The following is a 15,135-nucleotide window of genomic DNA, read 5'->3' as shown; positions in this document are numbered from 1 at the left end:
AGCTTCGCCGATGTATTGTCGTGGAGATAAAAGTTACTGTGAATGTCCATTTCGCGTTCTCGACTCTCATTTTCAAGAGGATATAGTATCCGAGATGGTTTAAAATACAAATCCGTGATCCACAATAGAAAAAGGAAAAAGTGTGGAATCCAATGAACCCTTGTACCTAAGTTACGGTCAGAGCGAAAAAAGATACGTCCTGCACTACACTCTAGTCCTTCACTCTCACGTTCCTCATCCACGAATCTTTCATCCTCGCTCAAATTAATGGGGTAATCGTCGCTTTCTCGGTCCAAATCGCTGTGGCTGCATTGTAAACAATGGGGAAATGTGAGGAGCCTTTCAACCTGTGAAGTCATGCTACTTCCGGTACAGGCAAGGCTTTTTTATCAGCGACCAAAAGTTGTGAACTTTATCGTCGATGTTCTCTACTAAATCCTTTCAGCAAAAATATGGCAATATCGCGAAATGATCAAGTATGACACATAGAATGGATCTGCTATCCCTATTTAAATTTTAAAAAATTCATTTCAGTAGGCCTTTGAAAGCCAAATTATTTTTTTTCCATTTAATGGATTTGAACAACTGAACTATCAAAAATAATCTTCATTACGATCATTTCAAACAAAATAGAACTACTAAAACAAAAGCCATCCAGAGCAAAAAAACAACAAGAAGTAAAACAATGAATTTGTCCCGAATAGGAACAGTAACTCATACCCTTTTTTGTTATACAATGTTTTACTCCATTATGTGCATGCTGGTAACTTTTTCTGTAGCATTTAAATCAGAGTTAAATTGTAAGAGTGTTAAATGGGAACTGCACTTCTTTTATTTAAATTTTGCCTATTGTTCAAAATCATTATGAGAGACAAAAACACATGTCTTTTTTTTTTACTATTTTAAAGATGATAAAAAACGCTTGGAAGACCAGCTATTTCAATATTTAATTTTAACAATTTCCGGGATTGATTTATTCCGCGCATTGATTTCTGTTTCCAAAGCAGCACACGTCTGGCTTCCGGCAACATGTGTGTTCCTACGTCCGGAATCAAACACAACTGTGTTTTCTAATCATGCCAGACTTGGTAACAGACAACGAAGACGACTATTTTTGGCCAGCACGAAGGAAGAGTGAGATGTTGGAGCAGACGGAAGCCGGGAGAGGAGAGGGGGATTAAAATGATTTTGACGCTATAAATACGGAACTTGGAGCCAAACTATTTCGACATAAATGGATTGCTTACCCAAAATCAACAGGAACCGTCCCCGGCAAGCTGCACCAGATGAACTACTGTCCATCGAGTTAGTCACTTTGATATCGATCATGAAACATGTAGCACGCCATGCGTGTCATTAAAGTACTCATGCTGTCTGGCTCGCTCAGCTGTGTACAAACAAAACATGAAAAGTGGGCTAATACTTTACAGATACCCTCATATGATTGTTCATGTTTTTCATTCAGTACAAATTGGTGTTGTATCGCTGTGTCGTGCATTACAAACCCAAACGCGTACACACATACATATATAAATTAAATAAATAATTTTGGACATGTAACTGTTTGTCAGAATGTCCAAAAAAAATTATTTATATAGTTCATATTATCTGTCATCCTCTTGTATTATTTTCAACCACATGACAGCTTTTCACTGAATAGAATAATGTACTAAAAACAAAGTAAAATACGAAACATTACCCATAAGAAATCTTTATAGATGTTGTTACATTTTATTTAGTTTTTTTGTCATCTAACATCAAACCAAATTTATAGCAGGCAGCTTCTGAGCCTGCAAGGTGTTTCATTGCCTCCAACCATTAGAGTATTATACAATAACAGAGGCTGTCAGTCAGCATGGGAGTGGATGAACAGTTGCATACACACACACGCACACACACACATGAGGGGGCAGTGACTCAGGGGTTTTAGGTCAATTCATTTACTCTGCATCCGTTCCTCATTTTAATAAGTTGTAATCTGTGTAAAGAGATCACTGCCAGCGCCTTCATTCCTTTCTTCCCTAAAGCCATTAGCTCACCTGTCAAAGCTTTTCCTCCTCTTTCTCATTTCTTCACTGAGCGACACCTAGCTCTACATCAGCCAATGGAATCTATGCAGAAGTCAGAGAGGTTATGATGGAGAGGTTACTTTCAACTCAATCAAAAGTGCTTTTACGTCATGACATCACATATACTGTGTCCTTCTGAGAACCAGCGTCCCCTGGAGTGGACATTTGGTTTTAGTTTAATTATTTTGTCAGATTTGCACATTTTGGGAAAAAATATATAGCCCTGTTATGCAAAATACAAATGTCCACTGCTGTGGACGCTGCCTCTCAATGGGATATACTGTAGTTTATTTTCTTAAGAAACAATACTATTTAAAGGCGCTCGAGTGGTTTGCAGGATTTCCCCTAAACTGCGAAGAAAGCTGTGGCTGTGGGGGCGTGGTCACCATGACGTCATCAAATAATTTGCATATGTTTGATGATAATTTATCAAATTTTTTTAAAAAGGCTCAAAAAATGTATACATTGTAGCGTTTGTACATTCAAAAACAAATCTGTTATTATTTAGTATTAACCCATATATATATATAAATATATATACATACATACAGTACATACATATATACATCCATCCATTTTCTACCGCTTGTCCCTTTTGGGGTCACGTATATATATATAAATATATATATATATATATATATATATATATATATATATATATATATATATATATATATATATATATATATATATATATATATATATCAGTGTTTCCCACACATTCATTTATTTGTGGCGGCCCGCCACGAAAGAATTAAGGCCACCACAAATAGATTTATTTATTTTTATTTTTTATTTATTTTTTGTCCTGTCCAGCTTCTCAGGCAAATCATATAGTTGATGTAGATGCCCATATCGGCTGTTCAGATTTACTTTACAAAAGAGAAGTGTAGGATCAACATTTTTGGAGCTCTTTGTTCAGTGGATCAGATGTTTGATGAAGCTCTGTGTCTATCTACCACCACTACTGTTTTCTGTTTATTTGTTACTAACTGTGGCAGGACACCTCTGCCTCTGTTTCACTTTATGTTGCTGGTAAATAATATGGTTGTAGTAGTAGTCCAAAGTTAAATTATTTAGTATGCACTAATTAAAGGGGCAGAGCTTTAAGAGACATTTTAGCTTTTATATTTGTATAAGATATATTTTTTGTAAGAACCACAATTAATAAATATATTTCAGTGAATAACTTATTGTTCAAATCTGTATATAAATATGTACATAAAGTGTTGTAATTATATTGTAAAATGGATGGATGGATGGATGGATGGATGGACGTTTAAAACAAAACTGTTATTAATTAGTAAGTATACATTTTTTGAGCCTTTTTAGAGAAAATCATATCATTGTAGTCAATTATGCAAATTACTCGATGATGTCATGGTGACCGCGCCCATAACCATGCCCCCACCGCCACAGGTATCTTGGCAGTTTATGGGAAACACTGTATATATATATATATATATATATATATATATATATATATATATATATATATATACACAGTACAGGCCAAAAGTTTGGACACACCTTCTCCTCATTCAATGCGTTTTCTTTATTTTCATGACTATTTACATTGTAGAATGTCATTGTAGGCATCAAAACTATGAATGAACACATGTTTTATGTTCTAGTTTCTTCAAAATAGCCACCCTTTGCTCTGATTATTGCTTTGCACACTCTTGGCATTCTCTTCATGAGCTTCAAGCACACCTGTGAAGTGAAAACCATCTCAGGTGACTACCTCTTAAAGCTCATCGAGAGAATGCCAAGAGTGTGCGAAATTTTTTTACTGTATGTATGTATGTTATAAAATGTACTTGTGTTTAGAGACTTTACTTTATTTCTGTCCCTCGATATCCATGACGAAAGAGGCGAGCTGCAGCGAGCATGACATCACACTTGCTTCGCGTTGTTGCTCCAATTAGAATTTCTCCTAATATTTTCTCATTTTGTAGACGACTATCCGCAGGTATATATATATTACATTTACATCAACATTGCAGACATGCTGACAACGCTCCAGACAATGGCATGCGTTTTGTTTACATCCGGTTTTGGCAGCGCAGTTTTTGGTAATCAAGGTCTTTATTCTGTCGTCAAATTTTCGGTACATCACTTGTCAATAGTGTGCAAATAATAGGCTATATATATCCATTTATACTGGAATGACCAGCTGGTGTTAATGTTTTACGTTTGTGTGGTTTGGATTTGATGTTAGCTTTTCCCATGATTGCAAACACATCGTCCGTGCCTGAAAGGTGATTGCCGTAGAATAAAGAAGTGTTGTTGTGTGTCCGGGGAAGCGCAGACTCACGGAGACGAAAGTGTTTTCACGGAAGGTAAAACCTGTTGGAATTGCGCCGTTGTTTGTAATCATAAGATTGGTAAGAAAATGTAAAAATTGTGTCAGACTTTGTGTGATTTTTTCTGGAGGCTACAACATATATGACTTTCATTGGTTTTTAAGGAAAAAACAACAACATATTTTCAAGGTGTGGCGGAAATAAAAAATGCAGCGGCGCGTCACATTCAATTACATTAAGGGGAAACCCTGTTTGGGTAACGAACGAGTTCTGTTCCTACAACTAAATTACAGTCATTCACAATCACTATGTAAGACAAGAACACATATGTCTCTTTTTTTTAATGAATTCTAATTTGTAAATAAAATACCGCAAGTACGAGGTGGCTAACAATGAAGCGAATGAGAGTCTACTATTGCGGCTATAAAGACCTCTAAAAACAAAACATCCAAAAACCGCCAACAATACTCCATTTTCATCTTGTGACCTACATATTAACCAAGTATTGGCAATATTGTTAATATAAGCGCTAACGCAGAAAACGTACTTTTAGCAGCGCCATGATCACAGAGCGCTAACGAGCTTTTGCAGCTATTGTCTGTCTGCTGCATCGCCTCTGAGTTGGTGAAAGTTAATTCTAGATTATAAATCCTGCCTCTCACTTGTATAGTAGAAGGATGTAGCCAAAAACCGAACTTGGTCAACTCCAACATTCAACTTATACTCAGAGACGGCGAGAAAGACACAAAAAGACGCTAGTTTTCGCCCACCTTTTATTTATGTTTTACCTGTGTGAGGATTAAGATTAATTATTCATCTAAACGGGAAGATATGAACATTTCATCAGTCAGCATCCCAGTGAGAGCAGAAATTATATTGTAAGTGATTGTTTTATTATGTGCATAGTTTGTATTTCTTGTTTAGCACTCAGCAATACAGCTACATGATGCTTAGTGTTTCACTAAAGCTGGATCTGTTTAGCACACAGCTTCTAAAACTTGTAGTTCAAACTCTGTATATTGAGGCTAAAAAATAAAAGGTTCTGGATCATAATTTGTCCCAAAGTAGTCTTTGTTGTCTCTCATGAAGTCTGCCATGCATAGTCGTAGTTATTGTTGTTGAAGGAAATAGCGAACCTTGTCGTATGCCTCTGTGAAATTAATACGCCGCATATGCTTAGAATGACCAAAATACATAAATATTACATGCTATGATCAATGTGCCTGTTACTGCTATGCATATGTACTCACAGCATGTATTTAAAACGTTGTTTTGGATGTTTTTTTAGAATGTTTTATAGGCGAAATAGATAAATCCCATTACCTCCATGGTTAGCTGACTCTTGCTAGCGCTTATTTAAGAGTTAGAATGCATGAAATAGAAAAACATAGCTGGTTTTGTCTGACATAAGAATTGTGAATGAAAGACACAATTCCAAAAAAAGTGCAGTTCCCCAATAAACACTCACACCGAAACACAGAAACCATGAAGGACAATAAGTACAGATATTAAAACATTAAATATTAGTATTAAGAAAAAAGGATAATACGAAAAGAGAACAATTTCTTATATTTATTCCTTTTATAAGCCTAAACAAACACTTCACTTTACTCCCTTTTCACTTTGCATGGTTTCAAATAATATTTTAGGCTTCTCTGAAATCAACATTAAGCTCATATGGCAACAGTGTTGTTTTTTTTTCTTCCAGTCGATGCAACAACCTCCAGTTTTAGTTTATTTGGAACTACGCATACGATACAATGTAATGCATCACACAATTCCAGTTGTTTCATTACAGCACGTCCGAAAAGGAGTAGGAAGAAGCAGAGCTTATTTCATCCTACCCCTTTTCATACCATAGCAATTTCATCCAATTTCCTTGTTCTCTGTAACAGAACAGTGAACAAATAAATAATATACCATAGTAAGCAAACAAATATTAAATACATAAATAATCTTTGTCTCAATAAAAAATTAAAAATAAATTAATTTTAAAAAACGGTTCAAGATGTTCATCATAATTATTGTTCTGTGTATTGTGCATGCCAAAAGTGGTCAAAAGTGTGGGAGTATTTCAATAAACGGCCTAATAATGTTGTTGTATGCACACTGTGTCGAGCGGAAATGGCCTATCATAGCAGCACAACGGCTATGAACGAACATTTGAAAAGAAAACCATCGACTAGTCAATCGTCCGCGCGAGCATACGTTGTCATCATTACACAAAAACATGAATGTGTCATTTGTATCTGCTAGGGGTGTAACGGTACGTGTTTTGTATTGAACCATTTCGGTATGGGGCTTTCGGTTCGGTACGGGGGTGTACCGAACGAGTTTCTAAGCTAAAGCTAACTTTAGCTGCTAAAGTCTTAACAAGCTGCTTCGCTCCTCTGCCTCTGTCTCAGCACGCAGCATTGTCCCACCCACACAACCATCTGATTGGTACACACGAAGCATTATCAGCCAATCAGCAGTGTGTATTCAGAGCGCATGTAGTCAGCGCTTCAGCGTGGAGCAGATAGGTGTTTAGCAGGTGAGCATCAGGCAGCGGACTCTCCCCAAATGATAATAAACACCTCCCAGTCAACTACTAGTAACATCACTATGAGCCCGTTGACCTAGAAATATAAACTGCAGCTCAGCTCACTCGCAGTCCTGGCTTGAGGTGAAGGCTAATTACCTCTCAGTTCCAGCCACATCGACCCCTTCTGAGCGTAGACATGCTAACCTTTCTTCATTACAACTGTTAGTCACTCACTGGAATGAGTAGAATTGGTTATTGTGTACTGTGTTGGACTGGATGTTTATTTTGCACATTTTAAAAGCAATACTTAATGTTTACAGTGCTCCAGAATATTTAGATTGACACTTTTTTGTATTGGATGTTTATCTTTATTTTTGCACATTTTAGCAAATAAGCAATACTTTCACTTTTGTTGAAATGTTTACACTGTTGTTACAGAATATTTCGTTTTGCACTTTTTTGTATTGGATGTTTATCTTTATTTTTGCACATTTTAAAGCAAAATAAGCAATACTTTTACTTTTGAAATGCTTATACTATTGCAGAATATTAAGATTTGCACTGGATGTTGACTTTTATATTTGCACATTAAAAAGCAAATAAGCTACTTTTAATTTTGTTAAATGTTAAAAGTTTTAAATGTTTACTTTATTACAGAATATTTAGTCATGTTGTTGTCAATGTTGACTGAGTGGCCATACTTCTTTTTTTTTGTAAATAAAAGCCATGCCTTTTGAAAAAAATGGGCCTACATTTATTTTTTCATCTTCATTTTGAATAAAAAAAGAATCGGTAAAAGGAAAAATAATCTATAGATTAATCGAAAAAAAACCTATATATTAACCGATTAATCGAAAAAATAATCTATATATTAATCGACAGAAAAATAATCGTTAGCTGCAGCCTTAAAGGGTTTGTATGTTCTCTATATCCAACATTATGCATTATTCTAATTGATCATTTTTGTAACACAGTTAGTGAATGAAGCGCACATTTGTAGTCGTTTCCCCATATTCCTACACCTTTCCATATCAATAATGAGATCACTATACTGCTTTGTTACTACTGCTGCTTACATAGGAGCATACCTTCTTTATCCTGAATGATGATTGAGACAATCCAGCGATTTAGACCAAAAATACGGCCAATATTAAAGAGTGCTTCACCTCTTTCTTAGCTTTCTATGATCACTTTCATAGTGATGGATTTCTTTTCCTTTGACGCACTTCCATCAGAAGAGGCTGCCTTAAACTTGGGAGACATAATTAAGCGCATTAATTAAGGTAACTTATGAGCAATGTTATCCTTCCTCACATGTGAGGCACATATTGTATATGACTGCTGCAAGCACTCTAACTACAATAGTTCCCTAGCTAATCTCCTAATGATGGACCAAAATTGCGTTTTTAATTAATTAATAAGAGAATATATGCAACCACAAAAAAAACGAGCACCACCTGTATACTGCAAACAGCAGGTAAAAAAAGTATTTGATCCCCTGCTGATTGTTTTACTGTAAAAAATGTTCACGGTTGGGTTATTGTAACACAGACAAAATGTGAAAAAAAAAATCCCGAAAAAAAAACCTACATAAAATAAAGTTTATGAATTCATTTGCATTTTAGAACAACATTTTTATGGAAGCTACTTTATATGTATTTGTATTTACAAATGTTTTTAACAAGACCATGAAAGACAAGCACTGTTTTGCATATTAATAAATTAGACAGTAATCACCTCTTTTTTTTTTTTTTTTAACATAAAACTTTTCTATGGTTAGCGGGTAAAATATTCTAAATGATAAATGATAAATGGGTTATACTTGTATAGCGCTTTTCTACCTTCAAGGTACTCAAAGCGCTTTGACAGTATTTCCACATTCACCCATTCACACACACATTCACACACTGATGGAGGGAGCTGCCATGCAAGGCGCTAACCAGCACACATCAGGAGCAAGGGTGAAGTGTCTTGCCCAAGGACACAACGGACGTGACTAGGATGGTAGAAGGTGGGGATTGAACCCCAGTAACCAGCAACCCTCCGATTGCTGGCACAGCCACTCTACCAACTTCGCCACGCCGTCCCCTACACTGGGTACTTCACTGAATGAACGTTAAAAACAAGATGCGGCCGATACTGCACAGATTTTAGTATCGATCCAATACCAAATAAGTACAGTAAAAAGGGTATTGCTGTGTATGGCGATGTTATGGTTATGATATTAGCATATTTCAAACGTGCATACACTACGTCACATGTTTACACATTTCGACCTGTCTGAAAAGGAGTACGAAGAAGCAGAGCAGAGTTGTCGATTTACTATCTGTTAATAATTACGCCACACCATTGCTTTTCTATTCCTGATCTCCTGCACAAAAAGTGTCATTATCTCATTAAAATTCAGGCCACATTTTGTCGTCTTGTTTGAAATAAATTATGCAATTTTGAAACATAATAAATGGGAGTGGAAGAAGTGAAAGATTAAGTTTGAATGATTGACTGTCAGTATTCACACAATGAATAGTTGGAAACTGTATCATCCCGACCTACAGACCCAGTATTGGATTTATGAAGAATAAACAATACATAAAAGAATGCTTGTAAAATGTGCTGACATAGCAAATGTGTAAAAGGTCATAACCAGACAACATGTGGCTGACATGTACAATTTGAAAAGCAAACATGAGATCACTGAGCTAATGAGGTTACTAGGCAGCTTGCGGCCACTAGATTACCGCACTAAGGTGTTTACAGAGGAAAGATGGCAAGGGGGCGGAGCTAATGGTTCTAATCCCGTTAGAGCATTTTAGTCATCTTCACTGAGCTGATTAGACGAGTTTGCTGGCTCTTAGCGTCCAGAGCCTACTGACAGATTTAGAAAAGGGAGAACTTGAGAGCTGGATGAAAATGTTGTGGCTGCGCGGAGTGTTAAGTTAATGCTCTGTCTGAAATGCCCTCATATGGTGACGCTCTTCCAACTGGATTATACGTTGGCAACATATTGACAGCCTGCCAATGCTAATCATTTTACACTTAAATGGTATTTTAAGTGCATTATCTATTTGAAAGTTCCATTAGCATAAAACAATATGATAACTATTCTATATAATAAATAGAGTAGATCTCGGCTTTTAGAAAATAAACGCCACTTTCCCAAATCGATTTGATTTCGATTCATAAGGTTCAAAATCGATTAATCACGATTTATTACTATTCGATTCAAGCTGCACTTAATTAAACATGTCTCAAATTAGTTTTTTGTCTTCACTATAAGCAACTTTGAACAGTTAAATTTTTTCCAAAATTTTAAAAAGTGCTAATTTGAAATATGGAATTTCAAGTGAAAGTGTAATTGTATTTAGGGTTGCAGCTATCGATTATTCTAGTAATCAAGTAATCTGTCGATTGATTTGTAATTGAGTAAAACACACTTTATAGTCTCAATGCACAGTTAAGGGAAACTAGTTGAAATAAACCTTTTGCCATAACAGTCATTCTTTTTTTTCAAATAAATGCACATTATTAACATTTTCTTAGAACTATTATTAATATTCCTGCTAATTTACTCTTAATGGCTGGTTACTTTCTGTTTGTAACAAGGTTCTATCTACACTTCTGTAAAATGCAATAAAAAGTTATTTTTTCTGTTGTTTTAGTCTTCACATTAGTTGTGGGCGATACTACAAATGTGGGTATTGATCCAATAACAGGTAGTTATGGGGGAAATATTGGTAATAGCAATGTTACTGATACTTCATATTTTCATCATCCGTGGGACCGCGGCGCTTATCAGTACCATGCAGTAGGGCTGCGAATCTTTGGGTGTCCCACGATTTGATTCAATATCGATTCTTGGGGTCACGATTCGATTCAAAATCGAGTTTTTTTTTTCGATTCAACGTGATTCTCGATTCAAAAACGATATTTTCCCGATTTAAAACGATTCTCTATTCATTCAATACATAGGATTTCAGCAGGATCTACCCCAGTCTGCTGACATGCAAGCAGAGTAGTAGATTTTTGTAAAACGCTTTTATAATTGTAAAGGACAATGTTTTATCAACTGATTGCCATAATGTAAATGGGTTTTAACTATTAAATGAACCAAAAATATGACTTATTTTATCTTTGTGAAAATATTGGACACAGTGTGTTGTCAAGCTTATGAGATGCGATGCAAGTGTAAGCCACTGTGACACTATTGTTCTTTTTTTTTTTTTTTTATAAATGTCTAATGATAATGTCAATGAGGGATTTTTAATCACTGCTATGTTGAAATTGTAACTAATATTGATACTGTTGTTGATAATATTCATTTTTGTTTCACTACTTTTGGTTTGTTCTGTGTCGTGTTTGTGTCTCCTCTCAATTGCTCTGTTTATTGCAGTTCTGAGTGTTGCTGGGTCGGGCTTGGTTTTGGAATTGGATAGGGCTGCAACTAACGATTAATTTGATAATCGATTAATCTGTCGATTATTACTTCGATTAATAATCGGATAAAAGAGACAAACTACATTTCTATCCTATCCAGTATTTTATTGGGGAAAAAACAGCATACTGGCACCATACTTATTTTGATTATTGTTTCTCAGCTGTTTGTAAATGTTGCAGTTCATAAATAAAGGTTTATTAAAAAAAAAAAAAAAAAAAAAAATTTAATTTTTTTTTAATTAAAAAAAAAACTAAACTGCGCATGCGCATAGCATAGATCCAACGAATCGATGACTAAATTAATCGGCAACTATTTTAATAATCGATTTTAATCGATTTAATCGATTAGTTTTTGCAGCCCTAGAATTGGATTGCATTGTTATGGTATTGCTGTGTATTGTTTTGGTGTATTGATTAATTAAAAAAATAAAAAGTTAAAAAATTAATTAAAAGAATGAAGGAAAAAAAAAATGTAATTAAAAAAATCGATTTTTTAAAAATGAGAATCGATTCTGAATCGCGATTCGAATTTGAATCTATTTTTTCCCACACCCCTACCATGCAGTACCATACTTCAAACCCAGCTTAGAAAAGCTGTACACTAAAATGCGTGCTCATTGTAGCCATAATCCAGGCTTCCTCATTTCGATTAAAAAAAGTAAAAAATCAGCAAAAACTCTTTTATTCATTTTTGTTTTAGAGGTTATAGCGTTTTATATATTGTTCTCCGAGTTAATGTTGCTGATCAATTTAAATTAATTATTTATTGAGTTTATTTAATTTTATTTTACATGTTTAATAAGGATTATATATATTATTTTTTTTATTTCAGGAAAATTGATGCACTTTAAATATTTTCTGTTACAGACTTAAAAAAAACTATTTCAATAAAGTTATTATTCTTTGATCTTTCCTTCTTTCTTGTTTTAATGCTAATAAGGATACAATGTTATTCAGCGGTGTACTTATAACAATTTAATAAACAAATGATACAAGTGGCCTTGTGGTTAGATTGTCCGCCCTGAGACTGGGAGGTTGTGAGTTCAAACCCCGGCCGAGTTATACCAAAGACTACAAAAAAATGGGACCCATTGCCTCCCTGCTTGACACTCAGCATCAAGGGTTGGAATTGGTGGTTAAATCACCAAATGATTCCCGAGCACGGCGCACGCTGCTGCTCACTGCTCCCCTCACCTCCCCGGGGGTGATCAAGGGGATGGGTCAAATGCAGAGGACAAATTTCACCACACTAAGTGTGTGTGTGACAATCATTGTAACTTTAACTTTAATTTTTAACTTTAATAGTTGGGGTGGAGAGAGGGGGGAGGGGCGCAAAATAATTGTTTTCATTCGATGAGGGGCGTAACAGAAAATAATTGAGAAGCACTCCACCCAAATGCAGCTGAGATTGGCTCCAGCACCCCCCGCGACCCCAAAAGGGACAAGCGGTAGAAAATTTATGGATGAATGTATTAAAAAAATAATCAAAGCAACAGAATTAAAATCAAAACAAGTTTCCAATCAAAATAAGCGATTAATCGTTACAACATTCCATCACTGCAAATTGCTTAAAGCAGTGGTCTTCAATGTATTCCATGTCAAGGACCTCCAAACTGATGGAGAGAAGGAGCGGGGACACCCTACTTATATATTTGTATAAAATTATTATTGTTTTTGACATTAAACTGGTCTTGACGGTACCTTGTTATCGTGAAATACTAATAATATTCATATAACAGTATTGTGCTGCTAATAGTTAGCTGGCATGCTAATCGCTAGCTTAGCTTTTAGTGCGCAAAAAAATCGACAACAAGGGCGTTATTCGCTAGCTGGCAAATAAGAGTGCTAATTACTAGCTATTTTTTTGATCGATTGATTGAGACTTTTATTAGTAGATTGCACAGTACAGTACATATTCCGTACAATTGACCACTAAATGGTAACACCCGAATAAGTTTTTCAACTTGTTTAAGTCGGGGTCCACTTAAATCAATTCATATAATAAACATTCAACTACATGACGGTGGATTTGCTAAATGTTCATTGGTATTTAAAAGACATTTACATTTGTTGAAAAATTGGAAATATACAAAAACATATATATTTAAATCTACCAAAAGTGTCATGTCAGTTGAAGACCTCTGCATTAAGGTATTGATTGGGATTTTATTGTGAAAGTTGGAAGGGTGTGCTTGTTATTTCAAGTGCACTTGACAATAGTGCTGTGTGTGGGGAGTTTTGTAAAGAAATGTAATCAATATTATGCTTTGTAAAGTGATACTGCAAAAATTTCAAAATTTATCAATCAAATGGATTATTTTTACTCAGATCAATCGGTGATATCTTCTATAAATGACCTACTACAGCAGGGGTGTCAAACTCATTTTAGATCGGGGACCACATGGAGAAAAATCTACTCTCAAGTGGTAAAATCACGGCACGATAACTTAAAAATAAAAACTTCAGATTTTTTTTTTGTTTAAAAATAGAACAAGCACATTCTGAACATGTACAAATCATAACGTTGTTGGGTTTTTTTACACTTACATGTTGCGGTTACTAGTATTCCACCTTTATTTGTCATTATTTATACTATCTGAATAAATTATTTGGTAATGTTCATCAGTCAACTCATTGGTGCTAATTTTCAATCCATCAAATTAAAAAAATATCAAAATCAAATTACAAAAACATAAATAATTGCTATTGCGACATCTAGTGGACACATTTACAACAGCAGTTTCTTTCATTCAAAAATTTCAACTCATTTTCATACTTCGCAAACTCATCCCGCGGGCCGGATAAAACCTGTTCCTTTGACACCCCTGTACTACAGTAATATTATCCCACGCAACTGCTGAAGTGCCCCAAATCACCCTGGGTGCTGGAAAGCCTGACTAAAGCACAGTACTGTGTGGCTGTGCTGGGTTAAACCCAGAGGTCAAAGTTCACTAAATGTAAATGACAATAAAAATAGAGTCTAATCCCATCAAAAGTCCAAACAACACTGCATCTGGCTAAACATGAGCCAAGTAGAAGCGTATTTCCACTACAGGAACATATTACACTAGCCCTCCAACTCCACAAATAACTCTATTGACTGCTCGCTTGACAATGAATTGACGCCTTATTCACAGCCGCCTCGCGACAGCTGATTTGAATGACAAGGACACCCAGCAAACGGGAACTTTCCCACCATCCCAAGCAGGTCCTGGGCGTGCAGCATGCTCCGTATTGATTGGACGCCGTGTGTTGCTCTGCACTCACCCCAGCAGATGTTTTCCTTTGGCAGGTTCCTTTGCCCAGTTTATTCCAAATTGCTCCATCATTCGCCGGAGGTCAAAGGCCTGCGGATGGAGAGTGTTGAGTGAGAGAGCATTATGGGAAACGGAGAACGGGGGAGAGACAGGGTGGGGGAGGTTGCACTTCGGGGGCAAAGGGCATGGAGGCTAATGAGGAAGGGACGTGTGTGTAATGTGCATGCTCATTGGCTTACAATTACACATCTAAATGAAAGTATAAATCCAGCTATCAAACTCTACTGCTTTTGACTTGAGTGTAGTTGACATACTTCCGCATCTATAATCCATAATAGACATTATATGTCGCATTCAAGTGTGGAGTGTGTCTTGTTTTAAGACCTCAATTCCCAAAGTAGAGTACACAAACTGCCATAGCGGGTACATAAATGGAAATAAAAAACTATGTGACTACATTGGCGTCTCAAAGCCTATTTGCAGATACACTACTCGAATGTATGCCTTAGGTAATGGGTTGGTGGAAGCGGGGGTGTATTTTGTAG

General features: G+C 35.8%; 1 protein-coding gene across 3 annotated transcripts in view; it reads right to left on the bottom strand.

Moving 5' to 3' along the window:
* LOC133635310 (BRISC and BRCA1-A complex member 1-like) overlaps positions 1–15,135 on the bottom strand; it is a 107,583-nt gene that overhangs the window by 50,074 nt on the left and 42,374 nt on the right. For 2 of the 3 annotated variants that reach the window (XM_062028382.1, XM_062028383.1), the window contains one exon: positions 14,601–14,680. The gene's annotated coding sequence lies outside the window, so the exon portion shown is untranslated. Of the gene's footprint in view, positions 1–2,039; positions 2,112–14,600; positions 14,681–15,135 lie in introns of all 3 variants that reach the window. The other variant, XM_062028380.1, reaches the window with a different exon arrangement.

The sequence above is a fragment of the Entelurus aequoreus genome, linkage group LG19 (assembly GCF_033978785.1).
Source record: "Entelurus aequoreus isolate RoL-2023_Sb linkage group LG19, RoL_Eaeq_v1.1, whole genome shotgun sequence".
NCBI lineage: Eukaryota > Metazoa > Chordata > Actinopteri > Syngnathiformes > Syngnathidae > Entelurus > Entelurus aequoreus.
The sequence above is the reverse complement of the archived record's forward strand: the minus strand, read 5'-3'. Positions and strand labels throughout refer to the sequence as shown.